The 22,202-nt window shown below is 42.8% G+C and overlaps 1 pseudogene; it reads right to left on the reverse strand.

The window, feature by feature from the left end:
- Window positions 1–79: 79 nt before the first annotated feature.
- Window positions 80–22,202, reverse strand: part of LOC131905596 (N-lysine methyltransferase KMT5A-like) — a 31,530-nt pseudogene continuing 9,407 nt past the window's right edge.

The raw sequence follows: 22,202 nt of genomic DNA on the forward strand, positions 1-22,202 counted from the left end.
AGATTAAGTGTGGGTAAAAAAAAAGTCATTTCCCTTTGATAGTACCTTGTCATTTGAAGGGGGCAGGGAGGCAGCATGGTTAATGCTTCAGGCAAGGGTAGGCTGCCATGGAGGACTTGCTGAGGTCACCATAGTTGTACAGGAGCTCCTCCCCAGCTGCAATGTCTCGGGGGTTGATAAGGACTAGGTGAGGCATGCCATGGATGTTTTGCAGTTTGGTCTAGCAATTCCCACACTTCCTGTGACTGATCAGTTTCTCCAGGCAATTAGTTTTTCTCAAGCAGCATCCATGCAGTAGGTTTTGCTCAGATTGAAAATAGCGTGTGTAGCAGCCTGCGGAGGGGTCTTGTGTGTACAGAGATTCCTGCTTCTTGGCATGGGTGATCTCAATGAAGTCCCCATGGTGTTCTACCAAGAGGTCTCTCCAGGAGAAGTGCTTGGTGGCAATCATAGCCCTACCTTTGCCATCACTGAGATCAAACTTCAGGGCAGCTTCCTTCCTCCTCTCAATGAGCTCATCTACTTTTTTTTCTTTCTTGAAGACTGCAGCTCAGCCTTGCACCTGCTAGAAATCTGTGAACTTTCTATTATTCTATTATGCTATGTTTTCACTTGAGATATTTTCTGAGGGTCCTGCTTTCCCTTGAGGGGATTTTTCAGGGCCTTCTTGGCAACCACTGCATTGGGAGAATCACATGATGGGGGTGATATATTTAAGTACAGCAAAAACACTCTAGAAAAATATACACCATTGATATGGGCAATTTTTTAAATGGATTAGTTACAGTGCAAGATGATGATATCACTGCCGTAAGGTTAGCATTGAAGAAATGCCTCTCCAGATGATGAATTCTTTAAAAATGTGTTGCACCAAGCTGCCTACCAAAGGAGCTGTGACGTCTCTGTAGAAGTGGAGTTCAGTGAGATAAACATCCGAGAGACAGAGGTCCACTCAAACTCATATACTTTACCTCATTTTTATTTACAATAATCCAGAGCTGTTCTGTTTTTCTCTCAAAGTCGCTGGTCCTGGGTAAAGAGAAAAGAAAAGTCACTGTTCAAGCTTAATTACATGTGTAACTCTGGAATGAGATAGCAAATGAACTCTACCAGTGAGCTGAAATAACCACCCAGCTTCAGGGGTGGCACAATAATGTGGTGGAAGATGCCACAGACTGCACCGAGAGCAAAATGCTGCACTGTGTGGAGTCTTTTTTAGTAGATACTATTGCAAACAACTAGTAGGTAGAATTCATTGTTAAAAATTTGTGATGCATCAACATGGAAAAAAACCTCAACCCATGAAATAGGCCCAGCATTTGAACAAACAGAGGGAGCCCAAGTAGGTGATAAGCACATAAAACTCAACTTTATTAGCAATCAAGGGAGCAACAGTATTAAGAATTAGTTCTTCCATGCCAACATGTTGGTCAAAATGAACAAATCTGATAATTCCAAGTATTGAGGAGATGTGAAGACACAAGTCTCCTCCTGTGCTTGTGGGTCTGTCATTTGTTTCAGCCTCTTCTTTGGGTGGTTCCAGTTCTGAGTCTAGGCCTTAAGGGGAACCATGTATTTTCACTTGCCATGTTCTACTTCTATCACCGCCATGAGGAGAGTATGCCTAGGTAGCCAGTTAGGTCAGGAAGGATGGGAGACATACCTTCAGATGTGGCTGGAAGCCCAGTCAGACCCAGCCTAGTCAGTCCTGGCTCTGCTGTCCTGAAGGTGTGTGCTGGGTTTAGTGCTGCTTTACAGCACTGATTAGGGGTGGGTTATTATAACTATGTTAGATGAACTATGAAATAGATCCAAGAAGCAGAAAATGTAAACAGAAGAATTTTCACAGAGGAAAGTTAATGAAGCACTGTCACTACCAAATAGCCTGCTTTACTTCAACAGCAGATTATTATATATATGGACAATATATATTTTATTTTATTTTATTTATTTATTTTTTTGGTTTTTCGAGACAGGGTTTCTCTGTGTAGCTTTGCGCCTTTTCCTGGAACTCACTTGGTAGCCCAGGCTGGCCTCGAACTCACAGAGATCCGCCTGGCTCTGCCTCCCGAGTGCTGGGATTAAAGGCATGCGCCACCACTGCCCGGCTAATATATATTTTATATGTAATAAAATATGTATAGAATAATTACATGCATATACATAGTTTAAAGTACAGACAAAGATGAGAAACTATCCACCTAACGTCACAATCCTCTTGCCTCTGCCTCCTAGATGTTGGGATTACAGGAATGAGCCATAATTCCTGTCTTCCAACTCATTTTTAAAAACAGTGAGTGCATCATTGGTAAAAGGCAAGACAAATTTAAAAAGAAAAGAAACTTACAAAACGTAACTAAACACACAGAAATCTGGAATTAACGAGCAACAAGTGAACTGAAAGAATGATCATTACAAGCATGGCCTGTTTCTCTGGGGAAAGACATTGCCAACAGCACTGAGAGAAGAATCTGAAAACCTTGTTTTCAGCTGGCATAGATTCACTGTACTCGGTACTAGGTTTCATAAAGACATTTTCATACAAACTTAGAGTGGACTTTGAACGTATTAGCCTCACGTGACTCCACACCTCTCTTTTCTACTGCTCCCCTCTCTTTAGTCCCTTTTATTTCCATAGACAGTTTCATTTCTGCTTTAATGTAATATATCCACAGATGATTTTATGAATCTATATAAAATCTAGGAAGCACAAATAAGAGACCTCGTGTGATATTTGTCTAAGACTTGATTAGCTCAATATAATAATCTTCCAGTGCATTCCTTGTCCTACAAATGGCAGCTATATAGTTATTCCTCTTTATGACTGAATAATACTCCACTGCATAAGTATATAATTTTTCCTCTGCCCATCCTTGTGTTAATGGATACCTAAACTGGCTCCATAGCCTTTGTTGGGAATGCTGCAATAAACATTTCTGTAGAAATGTCTCTATAATATGTTGACTTGAGTCTTTAGGTAAATACCAAGGAGAGGCAGAGCTGCTTTCCAGTCTTGGAGGGAGCTGCATATTGACTTCCGTTATGACTAGACTGGCTTACACTTCCAGCTCGCACTGGACAGCTGTTCCCTTTGTCTGCACACTCACTGGCACCTACTGTCCTTTTCTCAAGATTGCCGTTCTGAATGGGGTGACATGGAACTTCAGTGTAATTCCACACTACATCTTTCTGTTGGTTAGTGAGACTGAACATTTTTCATATGTGCATTGGCCATTAGTACTTTATCTTTTGAGAATAGTCTGTTCATTACCTTAGACCATTTATTGATTAGGTTCGATTTCTTGTTATTTAGTTTCTTTTCAGTTTTTTGTATATTAATCCTCTGTCACATTTGTAGTTAGCAAAGATTTTGTGCCATTCTGGAGGCTGTCATTCAACTGTTTCCTTCGGTGTGTGGAGCTTTTTAACTTCATGAAGTGCCATTCATTCATCCATAGTTGGTGATCTTTCCTGAGCTATTCTTTCAAGAAAGTAAAGGCCCCCACCTGAACCCTGCGGCACTTTCTCTGCTTTTCATTTTAACAGTTCAGTTTCAGGTCTTACACTGAGATTTGTCTTTGTTATTGTTTTTCTATTGCTATGATAAAATAACATGAGCAAGGCAACTTATAAGAGAAAGCATTTAATTTGGGGGAATTAAAGATCCAGAGGGTGAGTCCATGACCATCATGTCAGAGAGGACAGCAGCAGCAGGCAGGCAAGGAGCTGGAGCAGTAGCTGAGAGTTTACACCTAACACACAAGCACAAGTCAGAGAGAGATGGGGGAGGGAGAGAGAAAGATGTCATGGGCGTTTGAAATCTTAAATTCCACCCCAGTGACACACCTCTTCCAACAAGACCACACTTCCTAATCTTTCTCAAATAGTTCACCGACTGGGGACCAAGCACTCAAACATATGAGCCTATGGAAGCCATTCTCATTCAAACCACCGTATTTCCCTCCATGGCCACCATAGCCTCGTGGCTATATCATAATGTAAAATGCATTTAATCCAACTTCAAAAGTCTCCGTAGTTTTTCACAGTCTCAACACAGTTTAAAAGTTCAAAGACTCTTCTGAGATTCAAGGCAATCTTTTAATTGTAACCATTTGTAAAATCAAAAGGCAAATCACATACTTCCAACATATAATGCCACAGAGCATATATATTACCATTCCAAAAGGGAGGAATAGGGGTATAGTGAGGAAATACTGGTGAATGAAAATGAAGAGATGACTGCTCCATGGTATGGCTGAGGAGAAGGGTTTTATTGTAGATAGGAGGGAGCAGCCAGAGGGATCTGGAAGGGTTCAAGCTGAACCAGGTCATGAGAGGAGAGAGGATGACAGGGGTGGGGGGTGAGAGAGGAAGAGAAGACAGAAAGAAGAGGAGAGAGGGACCAAGAGAGGATCTGAGGAACAAAAGGAAGAGGAGGAGGAGGAGGAGGAGGAGGAGGAGGAGGAGGAGAAGGAGGAGAGAGAAAAACAGGAGTCCAGGAGAGCACATGGCAGAAATGGTGGGTTTATATGGGAAAGAAGTCGAGGGGAGAAAAGTAAAGCTTGGGGCTGGAGAGGTTTAGAACAGGGGTAGGGGGTAGGGGCAGGGGTGAGAAGTGCTGAGAGGAGCCAGGACTCTGTAACATGTACTTGCAATACCGAGAGAGCCTGGCAGCCTGTGCATGTTTAAATGCTTTTAGTATGTTAAATAGGCATCACAGTTAGCCACTTCTTCAGGACCTGACAACTGGACCAAATTGAGACTGAAACCCAGCAGGGCAAACTCTACATCTTCTAACTGTGTGTTTGATGTCAAAGGGCTTAGCTGGCTCCACTCTTCCAGTTTTGATAACTGCAATACACTTCTCTCATTTAATCTGGTTCCACTCCCTTCCTGGTAGACATCCCAGGACTCTGGCATCATCAACATCTTGGGGTCTCCAAAGTAGTCCAGACTTCACCATCATAGCCTCACTCGATGGTCTCTAGGATTCCCTCATCATATGCCTGGCCTCAACAGCTCCCTTAACAGTGGGAGAAGATTCCACAACCCCTTTACTCCTGTGTCCTTCATAACTTTAAAGCCAGAACCAAGTGGCCTGCACTGCCAAGTTCTGGTGCTTGGTTATAACGAAGCTTGACCTCCTTCTTGAATTACATTTGCATAAGCTTTGATTTGCTGATACTTTCACTTGTTGGATAAGCTTTTCCTTTGCTTTAGGAGAAGATTCCTTAGGCATTTCCTGCTTACAAGTTGGAAGTGTCTGTGGATGGAGTCTTGCCGTATGAGCACCACTTCCTTTATTCTAATTCCCATAAGGCATTTCTTTTCACTTCTCATCTCTTTGCTTACAAGACTTGGCCCCAACATTAAATTTCCTGGTGTTCTTTTTCTCCTCAAATTGTACATTTTGTATTACTTTTCACTCAGCTTGCTCATTTCATTGTAGATCTACATAAGAGTGATTACTAATAACTACATGACAGAATCAGTACTAGGCTGTCTTGAAATCTCTGCCAATGAAATTAGTCCTAAACTTTTCAATTTAGCCTCAGGTAGATTCACAGGACAAGGGCAAAAACCAATCACATTCTTTGCCTAAATACTGCAAGGATGGTCTCTAAACAATTGCTAATATTCTCCTCAGAGACATCTGGCGCTGAGCCTCTATAGTCCCTAGTTCTGTAAGCACTGCTGTCTTCCTGGTTCCTACTAGGTTGACCTATTAAGTACTGCTAAAAACATTCAACAACTTTTCGAGTCCAAAGACTCAAAATCTTCCATATTCCTTCCAAAAATAGCATGGGCATGCCTGTCAAAGCAATATGCCACTCCTGGTACCAACTTCTGTCTTAATTAATTTTCCATTGTTGTACCAAAATGCCATGACCAAGGCAACTTATAAAAGAGAGTATTTATTTGGGGGCTCAGGGTTCCAGAAGTGATCCACAAGCATTAGACAAAGAGAGAAAAAGAGGGTGCTAATTGGGATGGTGTGGACTTTTGAAACCTCAAAGCCCACCCCACAGTGACACATCTCTTCCAATAAGACCACACCTCCTAATCCCTCCCAAATAGTTCTACCAACTAGGGACCAAGCATTCAAATATATGAGCCTTACTGGGGGCCATTCTCATTCAAATCATCACAAGTCTTGATACATTCAGAGTTGATTTTCATACAGGGTGAGAGATAGGGATCTAGTTTCAATCTCATATATCTGTGTGGTAGTTTGAATGTAATTGGTTTCCACAATCTCCTAGAGAGTGGCACTATTAGGAGGTGTGGCTTTGTTGGAGGAAGTGTGTCACTGTGGAGGCAGGTTTTGAGGTTTCCTATGCTCAGGATATTGTCCAGTGTCTTAGTCAACTTTTTGTTGCCTAAAAATCTAGGACTCTCAGCTACTCCTGCAGCACCAGGCCTGCTTGCACACCACCATTGTTCCCTGCCATGATGATAATGGACTGAACCTCTGAAACTGTAAGTGAGTCCCTGAATTAAATGTTTTACTTTATTGTAAGAGTTGCTGTGGTCATGGTGTCTCTTCACAGTAATAAAAAACCCAAACTAAGACAATCTGTGTTACAGGTAGCCCACCAGAGATGACCACTCAGACAAAGTATAGCCAATTGAAAGTCTTTATTCCAGCCAGCTGGAACCACACCCAAGTGTTTGGGGACCTAGATGTGTCCCCAAGTGTCCAGAACATGGAGATTTTAAGGGCAGAGACCTCATGCTGGCATCTTGTAAGAAGTTTTAAGACACTAAGATAAGGAGTTAGCTAGAGAGGGTTCCTCACAAACAGACCGTTTAACAGAAGCTAAAATGAGTTAGTTTATAACCTTTGATTCCTAGAAGCCAATTGAATGACTTTCCATGGGATTCTCCATCAAGGAGATCAAATTCTAGTTAAACCCGAAGTAGTCTCAGGAAGAATACAAGATGGCGGAACCTTTGCCCGGTCCTGCCCTGTCACATCTGGACATCCAGGATTCCCAACACCGTTGGAGGCTCTTATTTCTAATGTATACTTTTGCCACACCAGGTAACTGTGGCTGCATGGGTTATATCTAGATCTCCACACGTTTGCTTTTCCATCAGTATCAGGCTGCTGTTGTTACTGGGGCTTTCAGTGTAACTGTTTCTCTCAGGGTTGCTCTGGCCTCCAGGTTCTTTCGTGCCTCTTGTGGATTTTTAGAGGACAACTTGCAGGCGTCACTCGCGTCTTCCATCATGTGGGTTCTGGGATTGACCTTACATGGTCAGGGTTGATAGCAAGTACCTTTCCCACTCAGCCGTCTTTTCACCCGCTGCCCCATTAAAATTTTTTTAAATGTTAATATTTTGCTCATATGTAAGAAAGTAAATTAAAATAAGGGAAAATATACTATTGTTAGAAGATCTGAGAGTGAGCCAAGCTTATAAAATATGCAAGATTTTAAAAAGGAAAAGTTTAGCACCATTTCTATGGAAAATATTTTAAACTTATTCACAGAAAACAGAGTAGTAACATATGAAATACTGGGAAAATACTTGTGCACTTAGGCAAGTGAAGGCGTACCTGTGTCATTTTCACTTAAAACACATGAACTCAAAAGGACAACATAGGCTTGATGATGACTGGATAGGGACCCAAATAAATGCTTCATAAAATGAGAAATTAAGGTGCTGGATATCATCCATGCTCTGCTGCTTTGGCTGGCTATTGCTGCTACTGCTTTTGTGAAGGTCTACCACGTCTGCCCGCCGCCCATCATGGAGTCCTCGCAGTATCTGCTGGCCTTATACCAGTTTCATAGCTGAAGAAACTGAGGGTCGAGCTGTGTGTGGTGGCTCAGGCTTCTAACCCCAGCACCTGAGAGGTTAAGGCAGGAAAATGGCCGTGAGTTCAAGAGCAGCCTGGGCTACATGTTGAGTGCCAAAACAGCCTGGATTATGGAGTGAGACTCTGTCTCGAAAAATCCAAACCGTATCAAACACTGCCCCACTGTGGTGATATTTTATTTGTATGTTCATAAATAAAGCATGCCTGGAGATCAAGGGGAAAAGGCCAGCCATTTTTAAGTAAACATAGAAGTCAGGCAGTGGTAGCACATGGCCTTAATCCGATCACTTGGCAGGCAGGGTCTCTGTGTGTTCAAGGACACACTAGGGAACAGCCAAGCATGGTGACACATGCCTTTAATCCTAGTACCAACCATAGAGACCTGGAGGTCTGTACAGACAGGCAGTAACAAGGAAGTGAGGTAGCTGGGCTAAGAGCCAATAAGAGGGCAGAACAGCAAGGCAATAAAGGCATGGGTAAGACAGGAAGTAGCCCCCTTTGGCAGCTGCAGAGCTGGAGAGGTAAGGTTGGTGGCTCTCACTATTTCCCTGATCTCTAAGGCTTTCACCCCTATATTTGGCTCCATGTTTCTTATTTAATAAGACCATTTAGAAATTTGTCTATACCCCACCCCAACACAAATAAAATTACCCAATTTTTGGGCCGAGGGTTCTAGAGAGCCCAGGCAGCATATTGATGATGTGGAGGGGTGAGGGTGGGGGAGGGGAAGCTCAGGCTGATGATGGAGTAAGCAGCTCAAGGGTGCCCTGCTGGTCAGTGGGTGGCCCAGGTGCAGCCATGGGGAGCTGACCTCAGGGCCCAAGCTCTAAACCTCTTTTTCTTTCCCATAGTAAAAATAACTAATCTTGAATGTGCGATTTTTGTTTTAGGCATGGTATAGAGGCATCGCATGAATCATTTTTTAAAACGAATTAATTACGGGAGTACCACTATTTAAAAATGAAACAAACAGTAAACAAGAAAATGGAGCCCGGCAAGGCTGTGCAAGCATGTCATACCGGCACTCTGGAGACAGGGCAGGGAGATTGGTGTAAATTTGAGTCCAGCCTGGTTTCCATAGTGAGACCTTGTCTCTAAAACAAACAAACAAACAAACAAACAAACAAAAACAAAGATAAAAATGAAAGGAGATAGGAAGTTTTCTTACCCAGGTCTAAAATGGTTAGGGAATGCTCAGTTTTAGTAAGGATAAATTTCTTGCCTATGAAGTGCCTAGAGCTGGTTTCCTAATTTTTAGAAATAATTTTTCTTTCTCTTTTTTAAAAAGGGTTTTTAAGCTGGGCGGTGGTGGCGCATGCCTTTAATCCCAGCACTTGGGAGGCAGAGGCAGGCGGATCTCTGTGAGTTCGAGGCCAGCCTGGGCTACCAAGTGAGTTCCAGGAAAGGCGCAAAGCTACACAGAGAAACTCTGTCTCGAAAAACCAAAAAAATAAATAAATAAAGGGGTTTTAATTTTAATTTTATGCGCAGTGTATGAGTGTTTCCCTGCATATATGTCTGCATACTTCATGTGCTGTATGAGGCCAGATGAGGCCCTCTGATCCCCGGAGTTACAGACAGTGGTGAGCTCTCATGTAGGTGCTGGGAACTGAACCTCAGTCAGTTTTCTTGCCGCAGTTGTTTGGTATTTTTTTTGGTTTCTGAGTCAGGGCCTCAAGCTCTGGATCCTTTTGCCTCACCCTTCCCAGTGCTGGGATTGTAGGTGTGTGCCATCAGGCCCATTATCCCAATAGATGTGAGGCATTTGCCTTTCTCAGTTCTGTAAATGTTATCTATGTTAATTAATATTGCTCTAAGGGATTACATGTTTAATGTTTTACAAAGCAATTATTTTGCAAAGCCTGAGGGACTCCAGCTCTGCCCTTTCATCTGGGGTCTCGTGTTTCCCGCAGTGGGTGCCAGTGGACTCTACGGTTCCCTTGCAGGTAGCCTGGGTGACTGACTACCTGCACTGTTTTGTTTGGTCACTGGTTCATCTGTTCATTCATGTATCCAGTGTTTGGTGTGAATGGAATATAAGAATGACTTTACGCTTTTCTGAAGCTTGAAATTAATTGTCTCCTCTGGGATTCTGTGCTTTGTTCATGCTTGGGTACAGACTTTTGATATAGTGTTATAGTTATTTTCTACATATACAGTTAATCTTCAGCACTTGTCATAACGTATGGCACACACTGGGCATCTGTATGCTTTCTGAATGTGTAATGCAGACAGAGAAATGTGACATCTACACAGGTCACAATGCTATCAAGGCAAGTTACAGCTCCGTTAATAGTAACCGCAGCTATTAGAAAACAGAGAAAAGCAAAGCATTCCCCCGAAATAGTAAATTTTATTAATTAAATTAATTTATTTTATATCCCGACCACAGTTTCCCCTCTCTCCTCTCCTTCTGTTTCCTCTCGCCCACCTCCTCTCTGCCTCCTCCCATCCACTCCTCCTCTGTTTCTGTCCAGGAAGGGGCAGGCCTCCATGGGTGTCAACAAAGCGTGGCACATCAAGTTGAGGTAGGACTAAGTTCTTTGCTTTGTATGAAGGCTGGGCAAGGCAACCCAGCATGGGGAACAGGTTCCCAAAAGCCAGCTCAAGCACTGGGGACAGGGCCTGATTCCACTGCTAGGATTCCCACAAGTAGACCAAGCTACACAACTGTCACACATATGTAGAGGCCATAGGTTGGTTCCATGCAGGCTCCCCAGATGTTGGTCTGGAGTCTGAGCTCCTGTGAGTCCAGGTTAGTTGATTCTGTGGGTTCCCTCGTGATGCCCTGACCCTCCTGGCTTACACCATCCTCCTTCCCTCTCTTCATCTGGTCTCCCAGAACTCGACTCTGCTTGGCTGTGGATCTCTGCATTTGTTCCCATCAGTTACTGGATGAAGGCTCTATGCCGACAGTTAGGGTAGTCACCAATCTGATTATAGGAGAAGGCCAGTTCAGGCACCCTCTTCACTAGGAGGAGGCTTGTCTGGGGTCACCATTGTAGATCCCTGCCAATTTTCCCTGGCACCCCTATCAAGACATCTCTTTCACTACTCTCTGCCTGTGTCTCACCCCAAACCTGCCCAACCCAATCCCTCATGTCCCTCCACCCTCAGCTTACCCAGGAGATCTCTTCTATTTCGCTTCCCAGGGAAATCCTTGCTTCCCTTTTTGGTCTCTCCTTGTTACCTAGTCTCTCTGGGACTGTGGATTATAGCCTGGTTATCCTTTACTTTATAGCTAATTTCCACTTACGAGTGAGTACACACCATGTTTGTCTTTCTGGGTCTGAGTTATTTCACTCAGGATGATTTTTTTCTAGTTCCATCCATTTGCCTGCAAATTTCAGGATGTCATTGGTTTTTACAGCAGAGTAACACTTCAGTGTGTAAATGTACCACATTTTCTTTATCCACTCTTCAGCTGAGGGGCATCTAGGTCATTTCTAGGTTCTGGCTATACACTGCTATGAACATAGTTGATCAAGTGGTATGATCAAAGTGGTATATGATCAAGTGGTATGATCAAACATCCTTTGGGTATATGCCCAAGATTGATATAGCTGGGTCTTGAGGTAGATTGATTCCCAATGTTCTGAGAAACTGCCATACTGTTATTAAAGTGGCTGTACCAGTTTGCACTCCCACTAGCAGTGGAGGAGTGTTCCCCTTACTCCACATTCTCTCCAACATAAGGTGTCATTAGTGTTTTTGATTTTAGCTATTCTGACAGGTGTAGGATGGTATCTTAAAGTCATTTTAATCTACATTTATCCTATGGCTAAGGATGTTGAACAATTCTTTAAATGTATCTCGGTCATTTGAAATTCTTCTGTTGAGAAGTCTCTGTTTAGATTAGTACCCCATTTTTTTTTAAATTTTTTAAAATTTTTATTTTGCAATACAATTCAGTTCTACATATCAGCCACGGATTCCCTTGTTCTCCCCCCCCCCCCGCGCCCCCCCTCACCTTCCCCTCAGCCCACCCCCCATTCCCACCTCCTCCAGGGCAAAGCCTCCCCTGCGGACTGAGATCAACCTGGTAGACTCAGTCCAGGTAGGTCCAATCCCCTCCTCCCAGGCCGAGCCAAGCAATCCTGCATAGGCCCCAGGTTTCAAACAGCCAACTCATGCAATGAGCACAGGACCTGGTCCCACTGCCTGGATGCCTCCCAAACAGATCAAGCCAATCAACTATCTCACCCATTCAGAGGGCCTGATCCAGTTGGTGACCCCTCAGCCATTGGTTCATAGTTCATGTGTTTCCATTCATTTGGCTATTTGTCCCTGTGCTTTATCCAACCTTGGTCTCAACAATTCTCCTCATATAAACCCTCCTTATTCTCGATAATTGGACTCCCAGAGATCCACCCGGGGCCTAGCCGTGGATCTCTGCATCTAGATCCCTCAGTAGTTGGATGAGGTTTCTAGCATGGCAATTAGGGTGTTTGGCCATCCCATCACCAGAGTAGGTCAGTTCGGGCTGTATCTCGACCATTGCCAGCAGTCTGTTGTTGGGGTATCTTTGTGGATTTCTGTGGGCCTCTCTAGCACAAACATGGTATGTACTCACTCATAGGAGGATACTAGATGTGAAACAAGGATGACTGGACTGCTACTCACATCACCAGGGAGGCTACCTGGGAAACAGGACCCCAAGAAAGACACGGGGATTGCCCAATGACAGAGAAATGGAATGAGATCTACATGAACAGCCTGGACATAAGTGGGGGTAGTGAAGGGCGAGGGTCAAGGGAAAGAGAGCTTGGGGGAGCGGGAGATCCCAGCTGGATCAACGACAGAGAGGGAGAACAAGGAATAGACCATGGTAAATGAAGACCACATGAGGATAGGAAATAGTACCCCATTTTTAATTGGATTATTTGGTATTTTGATGTCTAGTTTCTTGAGTTCTTTACATTTTTTTGGAGACCAGCCCTCTGTCAGATGTGGGGTTGTTGAAGTTTTTTCCCATTCTGTAGGTTGCTGTTTTGTCTTATTGACAATGTCCTTTGCCTTACAGAAACTTTTCAGTTTCAAGAGGTCCCATTTATTAGTTGTATATCTCAGTGTCTGTGTTACCGGTGTTATATTCAGGAAGTAGTCTCCTGTGCCTATGTGTTCAAGGCTACTTCCTACTTTCTCTTCTATTAGGTTCAGTGTAAATTGATTTATTTTGAGGTCTTTGATGCGCTTGGACTTCAGTTTTGTGCAAGGTAATAGATATGAATCTATTTGCATTCTTCTACATGTTGACATCCAGTTACGCCAGCACCATTTGTTGAAGATGCTTTCTTTTTTCCATTGTACAATTTTGGCTTCTTCGTAAAAAAAAAAATCAGGTGTTCATAGGTGTGTGGATTTACGTCAGGGTCTTTGATTCAATTCCATTGATCCGTATGTGATTCTTTGTATTGTTCACTTTGTTTCTATTTTATTGATTTCAGCCCTAAGTTTGATTATTTCATGCTGTCTACTCCTCCTGGGTGTGTTTGCTTCTTTTTGTTCTAGAGCTTTCTAGTGTACCGTTAATTCACTAGTGTGATATCTCTTCAAATTCATTATACAGGCACCTAGTGCTATAAACTTTCCTCTTAACACTGCTTTCACTGTGTACCATTACTTTGGGTATGTAGTACATTCATTTTCATTGAATTCTAGGAAATCTTTGATTTCTTTCTTTATTTCTTCCTTGACCCTTTAGAAATTTGGTTGAGAGTTGTTCAGTTTCTATGAGTTTATAGGCTTTCTGTAATTTGTGTTGCTGTTGAACTCTAACTTTAACCCATGGTGATTTGATAAAGTACAGGGAGTTATTCCAATTTTTTTTTTTTTTGTATCTGTTGAGATTTGATTTGTGACTAAGTATATGGTCAGTTTTAAAGAAGGTTCCATGAGGTGCTGAGAAGAAGGTATATTCTTTGGTGTTTGGGTGAAATGTTCTGTAGAATTCTGTTAAATCCATTTGAGTCATAACGTCTCTTAGTTCTCTGTTTAGTTTCTGTCTGGCAGACTTGTCCATTGGTGAGAGTGTGGTGTTGAACTCTCCCACTCTTAATTTGTGATTTAAGCTTTAGTAATGTTTCTTTTACAAATATAGGTGCCCTTATATTTGGGGCATATATGTTCAGAATTGAGACTTCATCTTGATGGATTTTTCCTGTGATGAATATGAAATGTCCTTCTTGATCTCTTTTGATTGATTTTAGTGTGAAGTCTGTTGTGTTAAATATTAGGATAGCTACACTAGCTTGCTTCTTAGGTCAATTTGATTGGGAAATCTTTCCCAACCCTTTACTCTGAAGTAATGTCTGTCTTTGAAGTTGAGGTGTGTTTTTTGTATGCAGCAGAAGGATGGATCCTGTTTTCATATCCATTCTGTTAGCCTGTGTCTTTTTATTGGCGAATTGAGCCCGCTGATATTAAGATATATTAATGACTAGTGGTTGTTAGTTCTTGTTAGTTTTTGGTTTTGTTGTTGTTGGTGGTAGTGTGTGTGTTTCCCTTCTGAGGGATTTGCTGGCATGAGATTGTCTATTGTCTGTGTTTCCATGGTTGCAGCTAACTTCCTTGGGTTGGAGTTTTCCTTCTAGTACTTTTTGTAGGGCTGGGTTTGTGGATAGGTATTGTTTAAATCTGGTTTTTCATGAAATATCTTGTTTTCTTTGTCTATGGTGATTAATAGTTTTGCTGAGTAGTGTAGTCTGGGCTGGCATCTGTGGTCTCTCAGTGTCTGCAAAACATCTGTACAGGCCCTTTTGGCTTTTAGAGTCTCCACTAAGAAGTCAGGTGTTATTTTAAAAGGTCTGCCTTTATATGTTACTTGGCCTTTTTCCTTTGCAGCTCTTAATATTCTTTTTTTATTCTGTATGTTTAGTGTTTTTGATTAATATATTGTGAGGGGATTTTTTTTTTTCTGTTTTGGTCCAATCTATTTGATGTTCTGTAAGCTTCTTGTACCTTTATAGGCATGTTCTTCTTTAGGTTGGGAAAGTTTTCTTTTATAATTTTGTTGAATATATTTTCTGTGCCTTTGAACTGGGCTTCTTCTATTCCTATTATTCTTAGGTTTGGTCTTTTCATGGCGTCTGAAAATTTCTGAATGGCCAGCCCCAAGACAGGCAAGAGACTGTACTTCCAGTTCCTATGTCTGCCTTGGGGGATAGTCTCTAGGTGTGCTTTGCAAATGGGGAAGAGTGAAAGTAAGTGAGCAGGGGTGGGGTGGGGTGGGGTGAGGTGAGGTGGGGTGGGGTGGGGTGGGGTGAGGTGAGGTGGGGTGGGGTGGGGTGGGGTGAGGTGAGGTGGGGTGGGGTGGGGTGAGGTGGGGTGGGGTGAGGTGAGGTGGGGTGGGGTGGGAGAAGAGAGAATTGATCTGGAGCTTAAAGTTGCCGTTGACAAAGTCTAGTTGTTTATGCAATAAGAAAGGCTTCGGGCCGACTGAGCAGGAGTGTGGAGGACCTTGAGGCCTGTTTTACATTAATTGTAGTTACCTGAACTTTGGCCAGTCGTGACGGTGTTTTGGTAGTGTGTGCCTGTGATCCTAGCACTTAAAGGAGGTGTCAAAGGAACAGCTCGGCCTACACATTGAGTCCCTCTCTCAAAACAACAAAAACCCCAAACAAAACAACCAAAGTGAACTCTGGGCAGGCACATTACTTCAATTTCTTGTGTCTGTAAAATGCTTTATACTTCTTACATAATTTAAAAGTTATTATGTGCATTTCTCTCTCTCTCTCTCTCTCTCTCTCTCTCTCTCTCTCTGTGTGTGTGTGTGTGTGTGTGTGTGTGTGTGTGTGTGTGTAGGTTAGAGGACACTGTGGGAGTCAGTTCTCTCCTACAATGTGTGACCCAGATACAGAACTGGAGTCATCCGGTTAGTGGCAAACACCCTCACCAGCTGAACCATCTTGTAGACGTTAGAAGCATTTAACTATTGATTATTTTAAACACACTCACAATGCCCATTCTGCCATGATTATGCGGACACCAGTTAAGCTTCAGGAATTTGCTCCTTGCCTTAGAAAGTTGAATATAAGGCTAGACTGTTCTCAAATCCAACACCTTATATTTTAATACACGGTATATTCAATTCATTTCCATATCAATTTGATTACAAAACATGAAAGTGATTGAAATCTGCTAAAGAGACATCTGGCACAGACATTGTAAGTAGTAACGGGTTATTTAAAACAGTTATTTTAGGAAGGGAAATTTTAGAATCATTGGAGAAACTTATGGATGGTCTCTGATTAAACTGGCTGATTTTGTGATCAGATACAAGCACAGATGGTTTATTGAGATAGACTGTAAAATCTTGGTTGGTCTTTTTTATTCCTTTATTTTTATGAGTATGTATGTGTGTGAGTGTGTGGTACCTAGAGTCCAGAAAAGGGCGTCAGATTCCGTGTGTGTGTGTGTGTGTGTGTGTGTGTGTGTGTGTGTGTTGTGAGTTGTGTGTGTGTGTGAGTGTGTGGTACCTGGAGTCCAGAAGAGGGCATCAGATCCCCTGGGTGTGTGTGTGTGTGTGTGTGTGTGTGTGTGTGTGTGTGTGTACCTGGAGTCCAGAAGAGGGCATCAGATCCCTTGGGTGTGTGTGTGTGTTATGTGAGTTGTGTGGGGTGTGTGTGTGTGTGTGTGTGCGCGTGCGCGCGCACCTGGAGTCCAGAAGAGGGTGTCAGATTCCCCTGGGGGGTGTGAGCTGCCTCTTAACCAGGGAGCCACCTCCATGGCCGCCTTTGTGAACTCAAAAATTCAACACGGAGAGATAGCAATCTACAAGACAACCAGAAAAAAAATGCAGTATGTGGAAAAACCTGTGACAAAAGGATGAGGACTCCTGACATATATGTATAGAAAGCCCTCTCAAGCCCTAAGTGGGGAGAATGGTAGAAAATTGAACTAGATAAAACCAGATGTTTAAAGAATAACTAGTGAACTAAAGTAAACTCTAACGAACTCCATAGGATTGCACTCTTTTGTCCTATATTTAATTGTTATTTATTTTACAAGCTTGTACTTTTTTTTTAAGCTTGTACTTTTTAAGTTCTAAAATGCTAATATTTTCTCTCTGTGTTTTTTCCTCTTCATGGGTAATACTAATTTCCCTAAAGCTTCGGCCACCGGTGTTGTAGTTATGGACAATTTCCACGAGGTGGCAGCAGAACACCACGTTTGGCTTGCTTTCTGTCCTTTTTAATTCTTCCTCATTGTTTTAATTTGCAGGAGGTTGTGACTTAAACTTCTCAGTGTCCCGGGAGTTGCTGCTTGTCTAAAGGAAGCAGCGGGACTGATGCTAAGTGTTCTTCAAAGAGCAGAGGGCTAATGACGATGCGGATGGGCGATGCTGACCGGAACTGGAAAACTGGAAGGAATGCTTTTCTCATCTTGCTTCACCTTTCTGTTCCCTGGCACCCCTAGCCACAGAGTAAAACAAGAAGTCAGAGGGCGAGGGAGTCTGGGACACGCGGGCTGTAAAGTCTCAGCCCAGCCTGAGTGGGGAAGAGCAGGCTTGGTGCTGTGCGCACTAGAAGCAAGAACGCAGCGTGGTGTGTCACACGGAGCCAGGTAGGAAGGGGATGGTGATGGGGTCGTGGTGTAACTGAGGAGAGAGACGCTGGTTATCTTTTTAAAAATTAAAAGTTAGATATGCACGCTACAAAAGGCAAGAGCACACTTGCGTCACTTTCTTCGACGTAGGGCGGCATGTGCTCCCCTAGCACGGAGTTGCAGACAGAAAAGAGGGCTTAAGCAGCTGAGCCAGCCGGTAACAGCCAGGGTGTGATTTGATCAGCAGAACCTGCCAAGGATGGATGAAGAGAACTGACTCCATGAAGCACATGAGCTTCCTCAGTTTACCTCCCAATCACAGACATACACACTCACACAACAATAACACGTAAATGTTTTTTAAAAACAAATAAGGGCTATTCACACTGGAAAGCAGGAATCCCGATGACATGATCGTGTGTGTGTGTGTGTGTGTGTGTGTGTGTGTGTGTGTCTGTATCCCTGAAGATTCAATTAAGACTTCATTATACTATAGTCAGTAGTATTTCTATGAACCAACTGAAAAATAAAGCTACAGTAGCCATCAAAACAACTAACTAATGAAACAAAATACTTGGGGATAAATTTATTCAAAAAGAACTTCACAAGGAAGTATAAAGTACCAATGAGAACTTTGAAGAGGGGACACACACACACACACACACAAACACACACACACACACACACACACACACACACACACACACAAATGGACATTCCATATCCATGAATTAGAAAAACTCAGACTGTTCAAGTGCCTGTTCTGTCCCAGAGGCCCTCATTCAGTACACACTTTATCAAGATATCAGTGTTTGTCTTTCATAGAAATAAATAATTAAAAAAAAACACTTCCAGATTTATATCAAAAACCCACCCTGGATAGTTACAGAGATCTTGAGCAGAAGGAATGAAGCTGTGGCAACCTTTCCCTCCGTCCACTGACGACGGTACTGAATATAATGCTTTAAAATAGCTGCCGTTTGTCAGAGCTGCCGTCTCTTGGGTTTGGACACTATTCTCCCACTGGGTATCAGTGTCTGTCTGACTCATAAACAGTCTGGTCCCTAACCTGTACTTGCTGTCTTCAGGGTACTGTGGTTTAATATGAGAAAAACTTAACCTGCTCCCTCTTCATCAATAAGAGGCTCCTTCACAGAGATGTGGATTCGGATCCAGGGGAAGGAAGCTGGAAACCACAGGCCTACCATGTTTTCATGGCCCAGTGGCATGTCCAGAGCACAGAAAGAGCAGTTTTCCTGAGACTGAAGCTTAATGTCTGGACCATGACATCAGTGAGTACATCTCATAGAATTTGGGGGCTAGGAGACATCTTGGAGTTAATCTAGTCTGCCCTTTTCCAGTATAGGAACTCAAGAAGCTTGCTGTGATTGGTCAGGTGCTCTTCCTGTTCACCAGTTCCATGCCCAACTCCCACTACTACCATCTTCCAGGGACTGCGGATGACTTCGACACGCGCCCAAGTCTTAACTTTACAGATCATGAGATCAGAAAAGATGTGAGAGCCTTTCCCAATTCAAAGATCAGATCCAACCAGCAATTAAAATAGGTACTTCTACAGAGCGAGTTCGAGGACAGCCAGGGCCACATAGAGAAACCCTGTCTCAAAAACAAAACAAACGAACAAACAAAAAATCAGACAACAACAACTAAGTCACTTCTTCACTCAGTTTGATTGAATTGCTTTCACCTTTAGCTTTGGACTATCACTGGTTTGCAGTGTCAAAGCTGTCCTTCGATCACATTTTAAAAAATTCAACCACCTGTTTATTTAGCAAGGATAGAATGACATATTGTTAGGGTAGAGAACGCATAGAACCCCAGCCTGCCTCCCACAGAGCTCCCAGGGAGCATTTCAGGCTGTCTTCCTTTTATTGAAGGCCTCAAAGGACGTGGCTGAAGGGTGTAACCCCCTCACCTTGGGCCTACTTCCACACTATAACCCTCCCCATTGTCATTTGCCTGAGCCACACACAGTCAGAACGTTTGGAATTTACATTCCACTTCTCAGCCCCATCTCTTAGTCTTTGCTCCCTAACTGAAAGTATCTGCTGCTCACAATTCAACCTTAACCTGAAGCTTTTGCAATAGTCTTTCTTGTTCTGGATTGCCTTCAGGAATGGCTCATCGGAGCATGTCCTGAGTGGACGGTCCATGTTTTCTCCAGCCTTTGTGGTCTTTGGGTCTGAAGAATACATTGACCTACATAAAATCCTGAGAACATATTTTCTTTTTCTTTTTTCTTTGTTTTCAGAGCTGAGGACTGAACCCAGGACCTTGCGCTTGCTAGGCAAGCACTCTACCACTGAGCTAAATCCCCAATCCCCAAACATATTTTCTTACACCTTAAAAATGTTGTGTCTTTAAAGTGTTGCTCTGGTGTTTTCTGCCCCAAACTGGAACTGCTAGGAGATGTCAGTGGGACTTGCATGCTCCTACTGGATATATTTTCTTTACATTCAGTATTTTATAAGCTGTTTATGGCGTTGACCAGTTTGACTCACTTCTTGGCATGCGTATTCAGACCTTCTCGAGCTCAGGAAGCATGCTTGCATGGAGGTTTTCGTTATTTTTTTCTTGGGTGGAGCACTTGTGCTTTTGAATGTCTCATGATTCCACAATTATACTTACTATTAACCCCACCAGATGAGAATAAGACCATTACCACAATTTTGAGCCAAATTTGAAGCAAGCTGCAATTAAATTTTGGCCAGGATGATGGCTAGGTCCTGGGCTTCCCAGAAATTGGTAGCACGGCACATTTTGCAGAGGCTTACAAAGGCAAACCCACATTTCATACCAGGCCCAGTCAGGGGCAAGCATACATCCTGACATATTTCTTGCCCACGTGCCTCCCGCCTACATGTGATCGAGCACATCCTCTGTAGTTGGGTCAAACAAACTTGTTTAGGGGACTGAAAACTTGTGGTGTTGTCTCCATGAACAATAGCCTCCAGCATTTCAGAAGTATCTGTTTTTGGGCAAGGGGCTTATGGGTCAGAGGCATTTTCATTTTATGGATCCCTTGGGCACAGTAATTAAAACTGAAAACATAACTTTAGCCCTCACATTACATTGGAGTTCCTTTGTCTGCTGAGTATTTGTATTAATTTATTCCAAATCTTTAAAAAAAATTGTCATTTCAGTCCTTTTCTTTTCCATTGCCATGCTTCAATATTATTTATATAACCCTTGACCTCAAGCATTCTGTGTGTATTCTCCCACTTAGGCACACCCATCTCTTCCACTCTCCATTTTCCTAACTATGCATTATAGCATCTACTTGGCTAGTTCTTTAAATATATTTTTGATTTAGCACTACTTGCACATTTTTTTCTCCTAATTTCTGGACACTTGTCCATTCTTTACTTTCTGTCTTTGCATGCACTCTTTGGGACAGCTGGCTGTAAGGAAAAGTATACCTTTAATCCCCTGTGTCAGAATCATGGGTATGGCAAGGCGCATGTGTGGCAAACACAGTGTCAACAGGTTCTGCCTCTTACCTTTTCTTTTTGTTAAAAACTGTTAGATTACAGCCCTAAAGCTGGCTACCAAGGTCTAGTCCCTTATTTGACCACTGACTCATTCCTGAGACTAACTACCAAGGTCCAACTATCAAAACATCAAGGTCCATCAGTCAAAATTCATTATTTTGACTACCCTAATTAAAATAACCAGTCAGAACTTACCAACTCATCCTAGCTCTTTCTAACACAGACCTCCCCTTTTTTTCCTTTAAAATTAATATCTGCAAAAACTATTTGCTGCTGTTTCTGCTGGATTCAGATTCAGCCACCATGTCTCTTTGCTTTGCTTAATAAAGGATTTCTTTGTATTGGATTGTACTTGGAAATTGGTGTTTGGGTGTGATCTGTGCCCAATTTGGGGTGCAGAGGGGAGCACTCCACCTTATGGTGGTCCCTTCAGCTACCATCTACACAGCTAATTCAACATTTAAGGAACTTTGTAAGTGAGCTCTCTGATCCTTTTATGGAAGCACAACACAGATGTTACTGGAGACTAGGAGATAAGGAGGAGATCTTTATTCTGGCTGTCTGGCTACATGATTCTGCTAAGCGCTGGCCCCAGTTAGCTCTTTGGGTGGCCTTGAGGGTGTTGCTCAGAGTGCTTCGTGACATCCATGGAATGTTACCTTGAAGACCTTTGGATCTTACTAAAACTTAGTAATACATGTCTCAGCATTTGTAATGTTCCCCAAATGTCCCACCCCCACTAGAGGTTCAGGGTGGTAGTATAGTGAAATCCATACTCAGAGTTGGCTATTTTCAACTTCAGTTATCCAAACATCATCCCATCTACAGGTCTGTGTCTCCTTTTGCCTCTCTTGAACACCATCAACTTCGTAACAGTGAAACACTAACACACTTTCCTTTGGGTAATGTAAGGACACTGACTATCTGCAGGTCATAAGGAGGGCCTTTCTTCTTTTCTGTGATAAGGGCTTTAGAGCTTGGGAGGGATGCACTTTCCCGACACACTGCACTATGTGGACTTTCCCTGATTTATGGCCTATCCTAGGGCACAACCCTTAGTCTAACTCAGAGAGTTATACTTAGGTGAAGGGACGATGAATGATGGTTACCATGACACGTTAGTTCTCTGTGACCAATGGCTGCTTTGTCAGAGTTTCTGCTGTAGTCACTGTTCTGCCACTGTGCAGAGACACTGTGACCATGGCAACTCCTAGAAAAGAAAGCATTTAATCAGGCCTTGCTTACAGTCTCAGAGGTTTAGTCCATTATTAGCATGGTAGAGAGCATGGCAGCATGCAGGCAGACATGGTGCTGGAAAA

Source organism: Peromyscus eremicus, chromosome 3 (genome assembly GCF_949786415.1).
Source record: "Peromyscus eremicus chromosome 3, PerEre_H2_v1, whole genome shotgun sequence".
Taxonomy (NCBI): Eukaryota; Metazoa; Chordata; class Mammalia; order Rodentia; family Cricetidae; genus Peromyscus; species Peromyscus eremicus.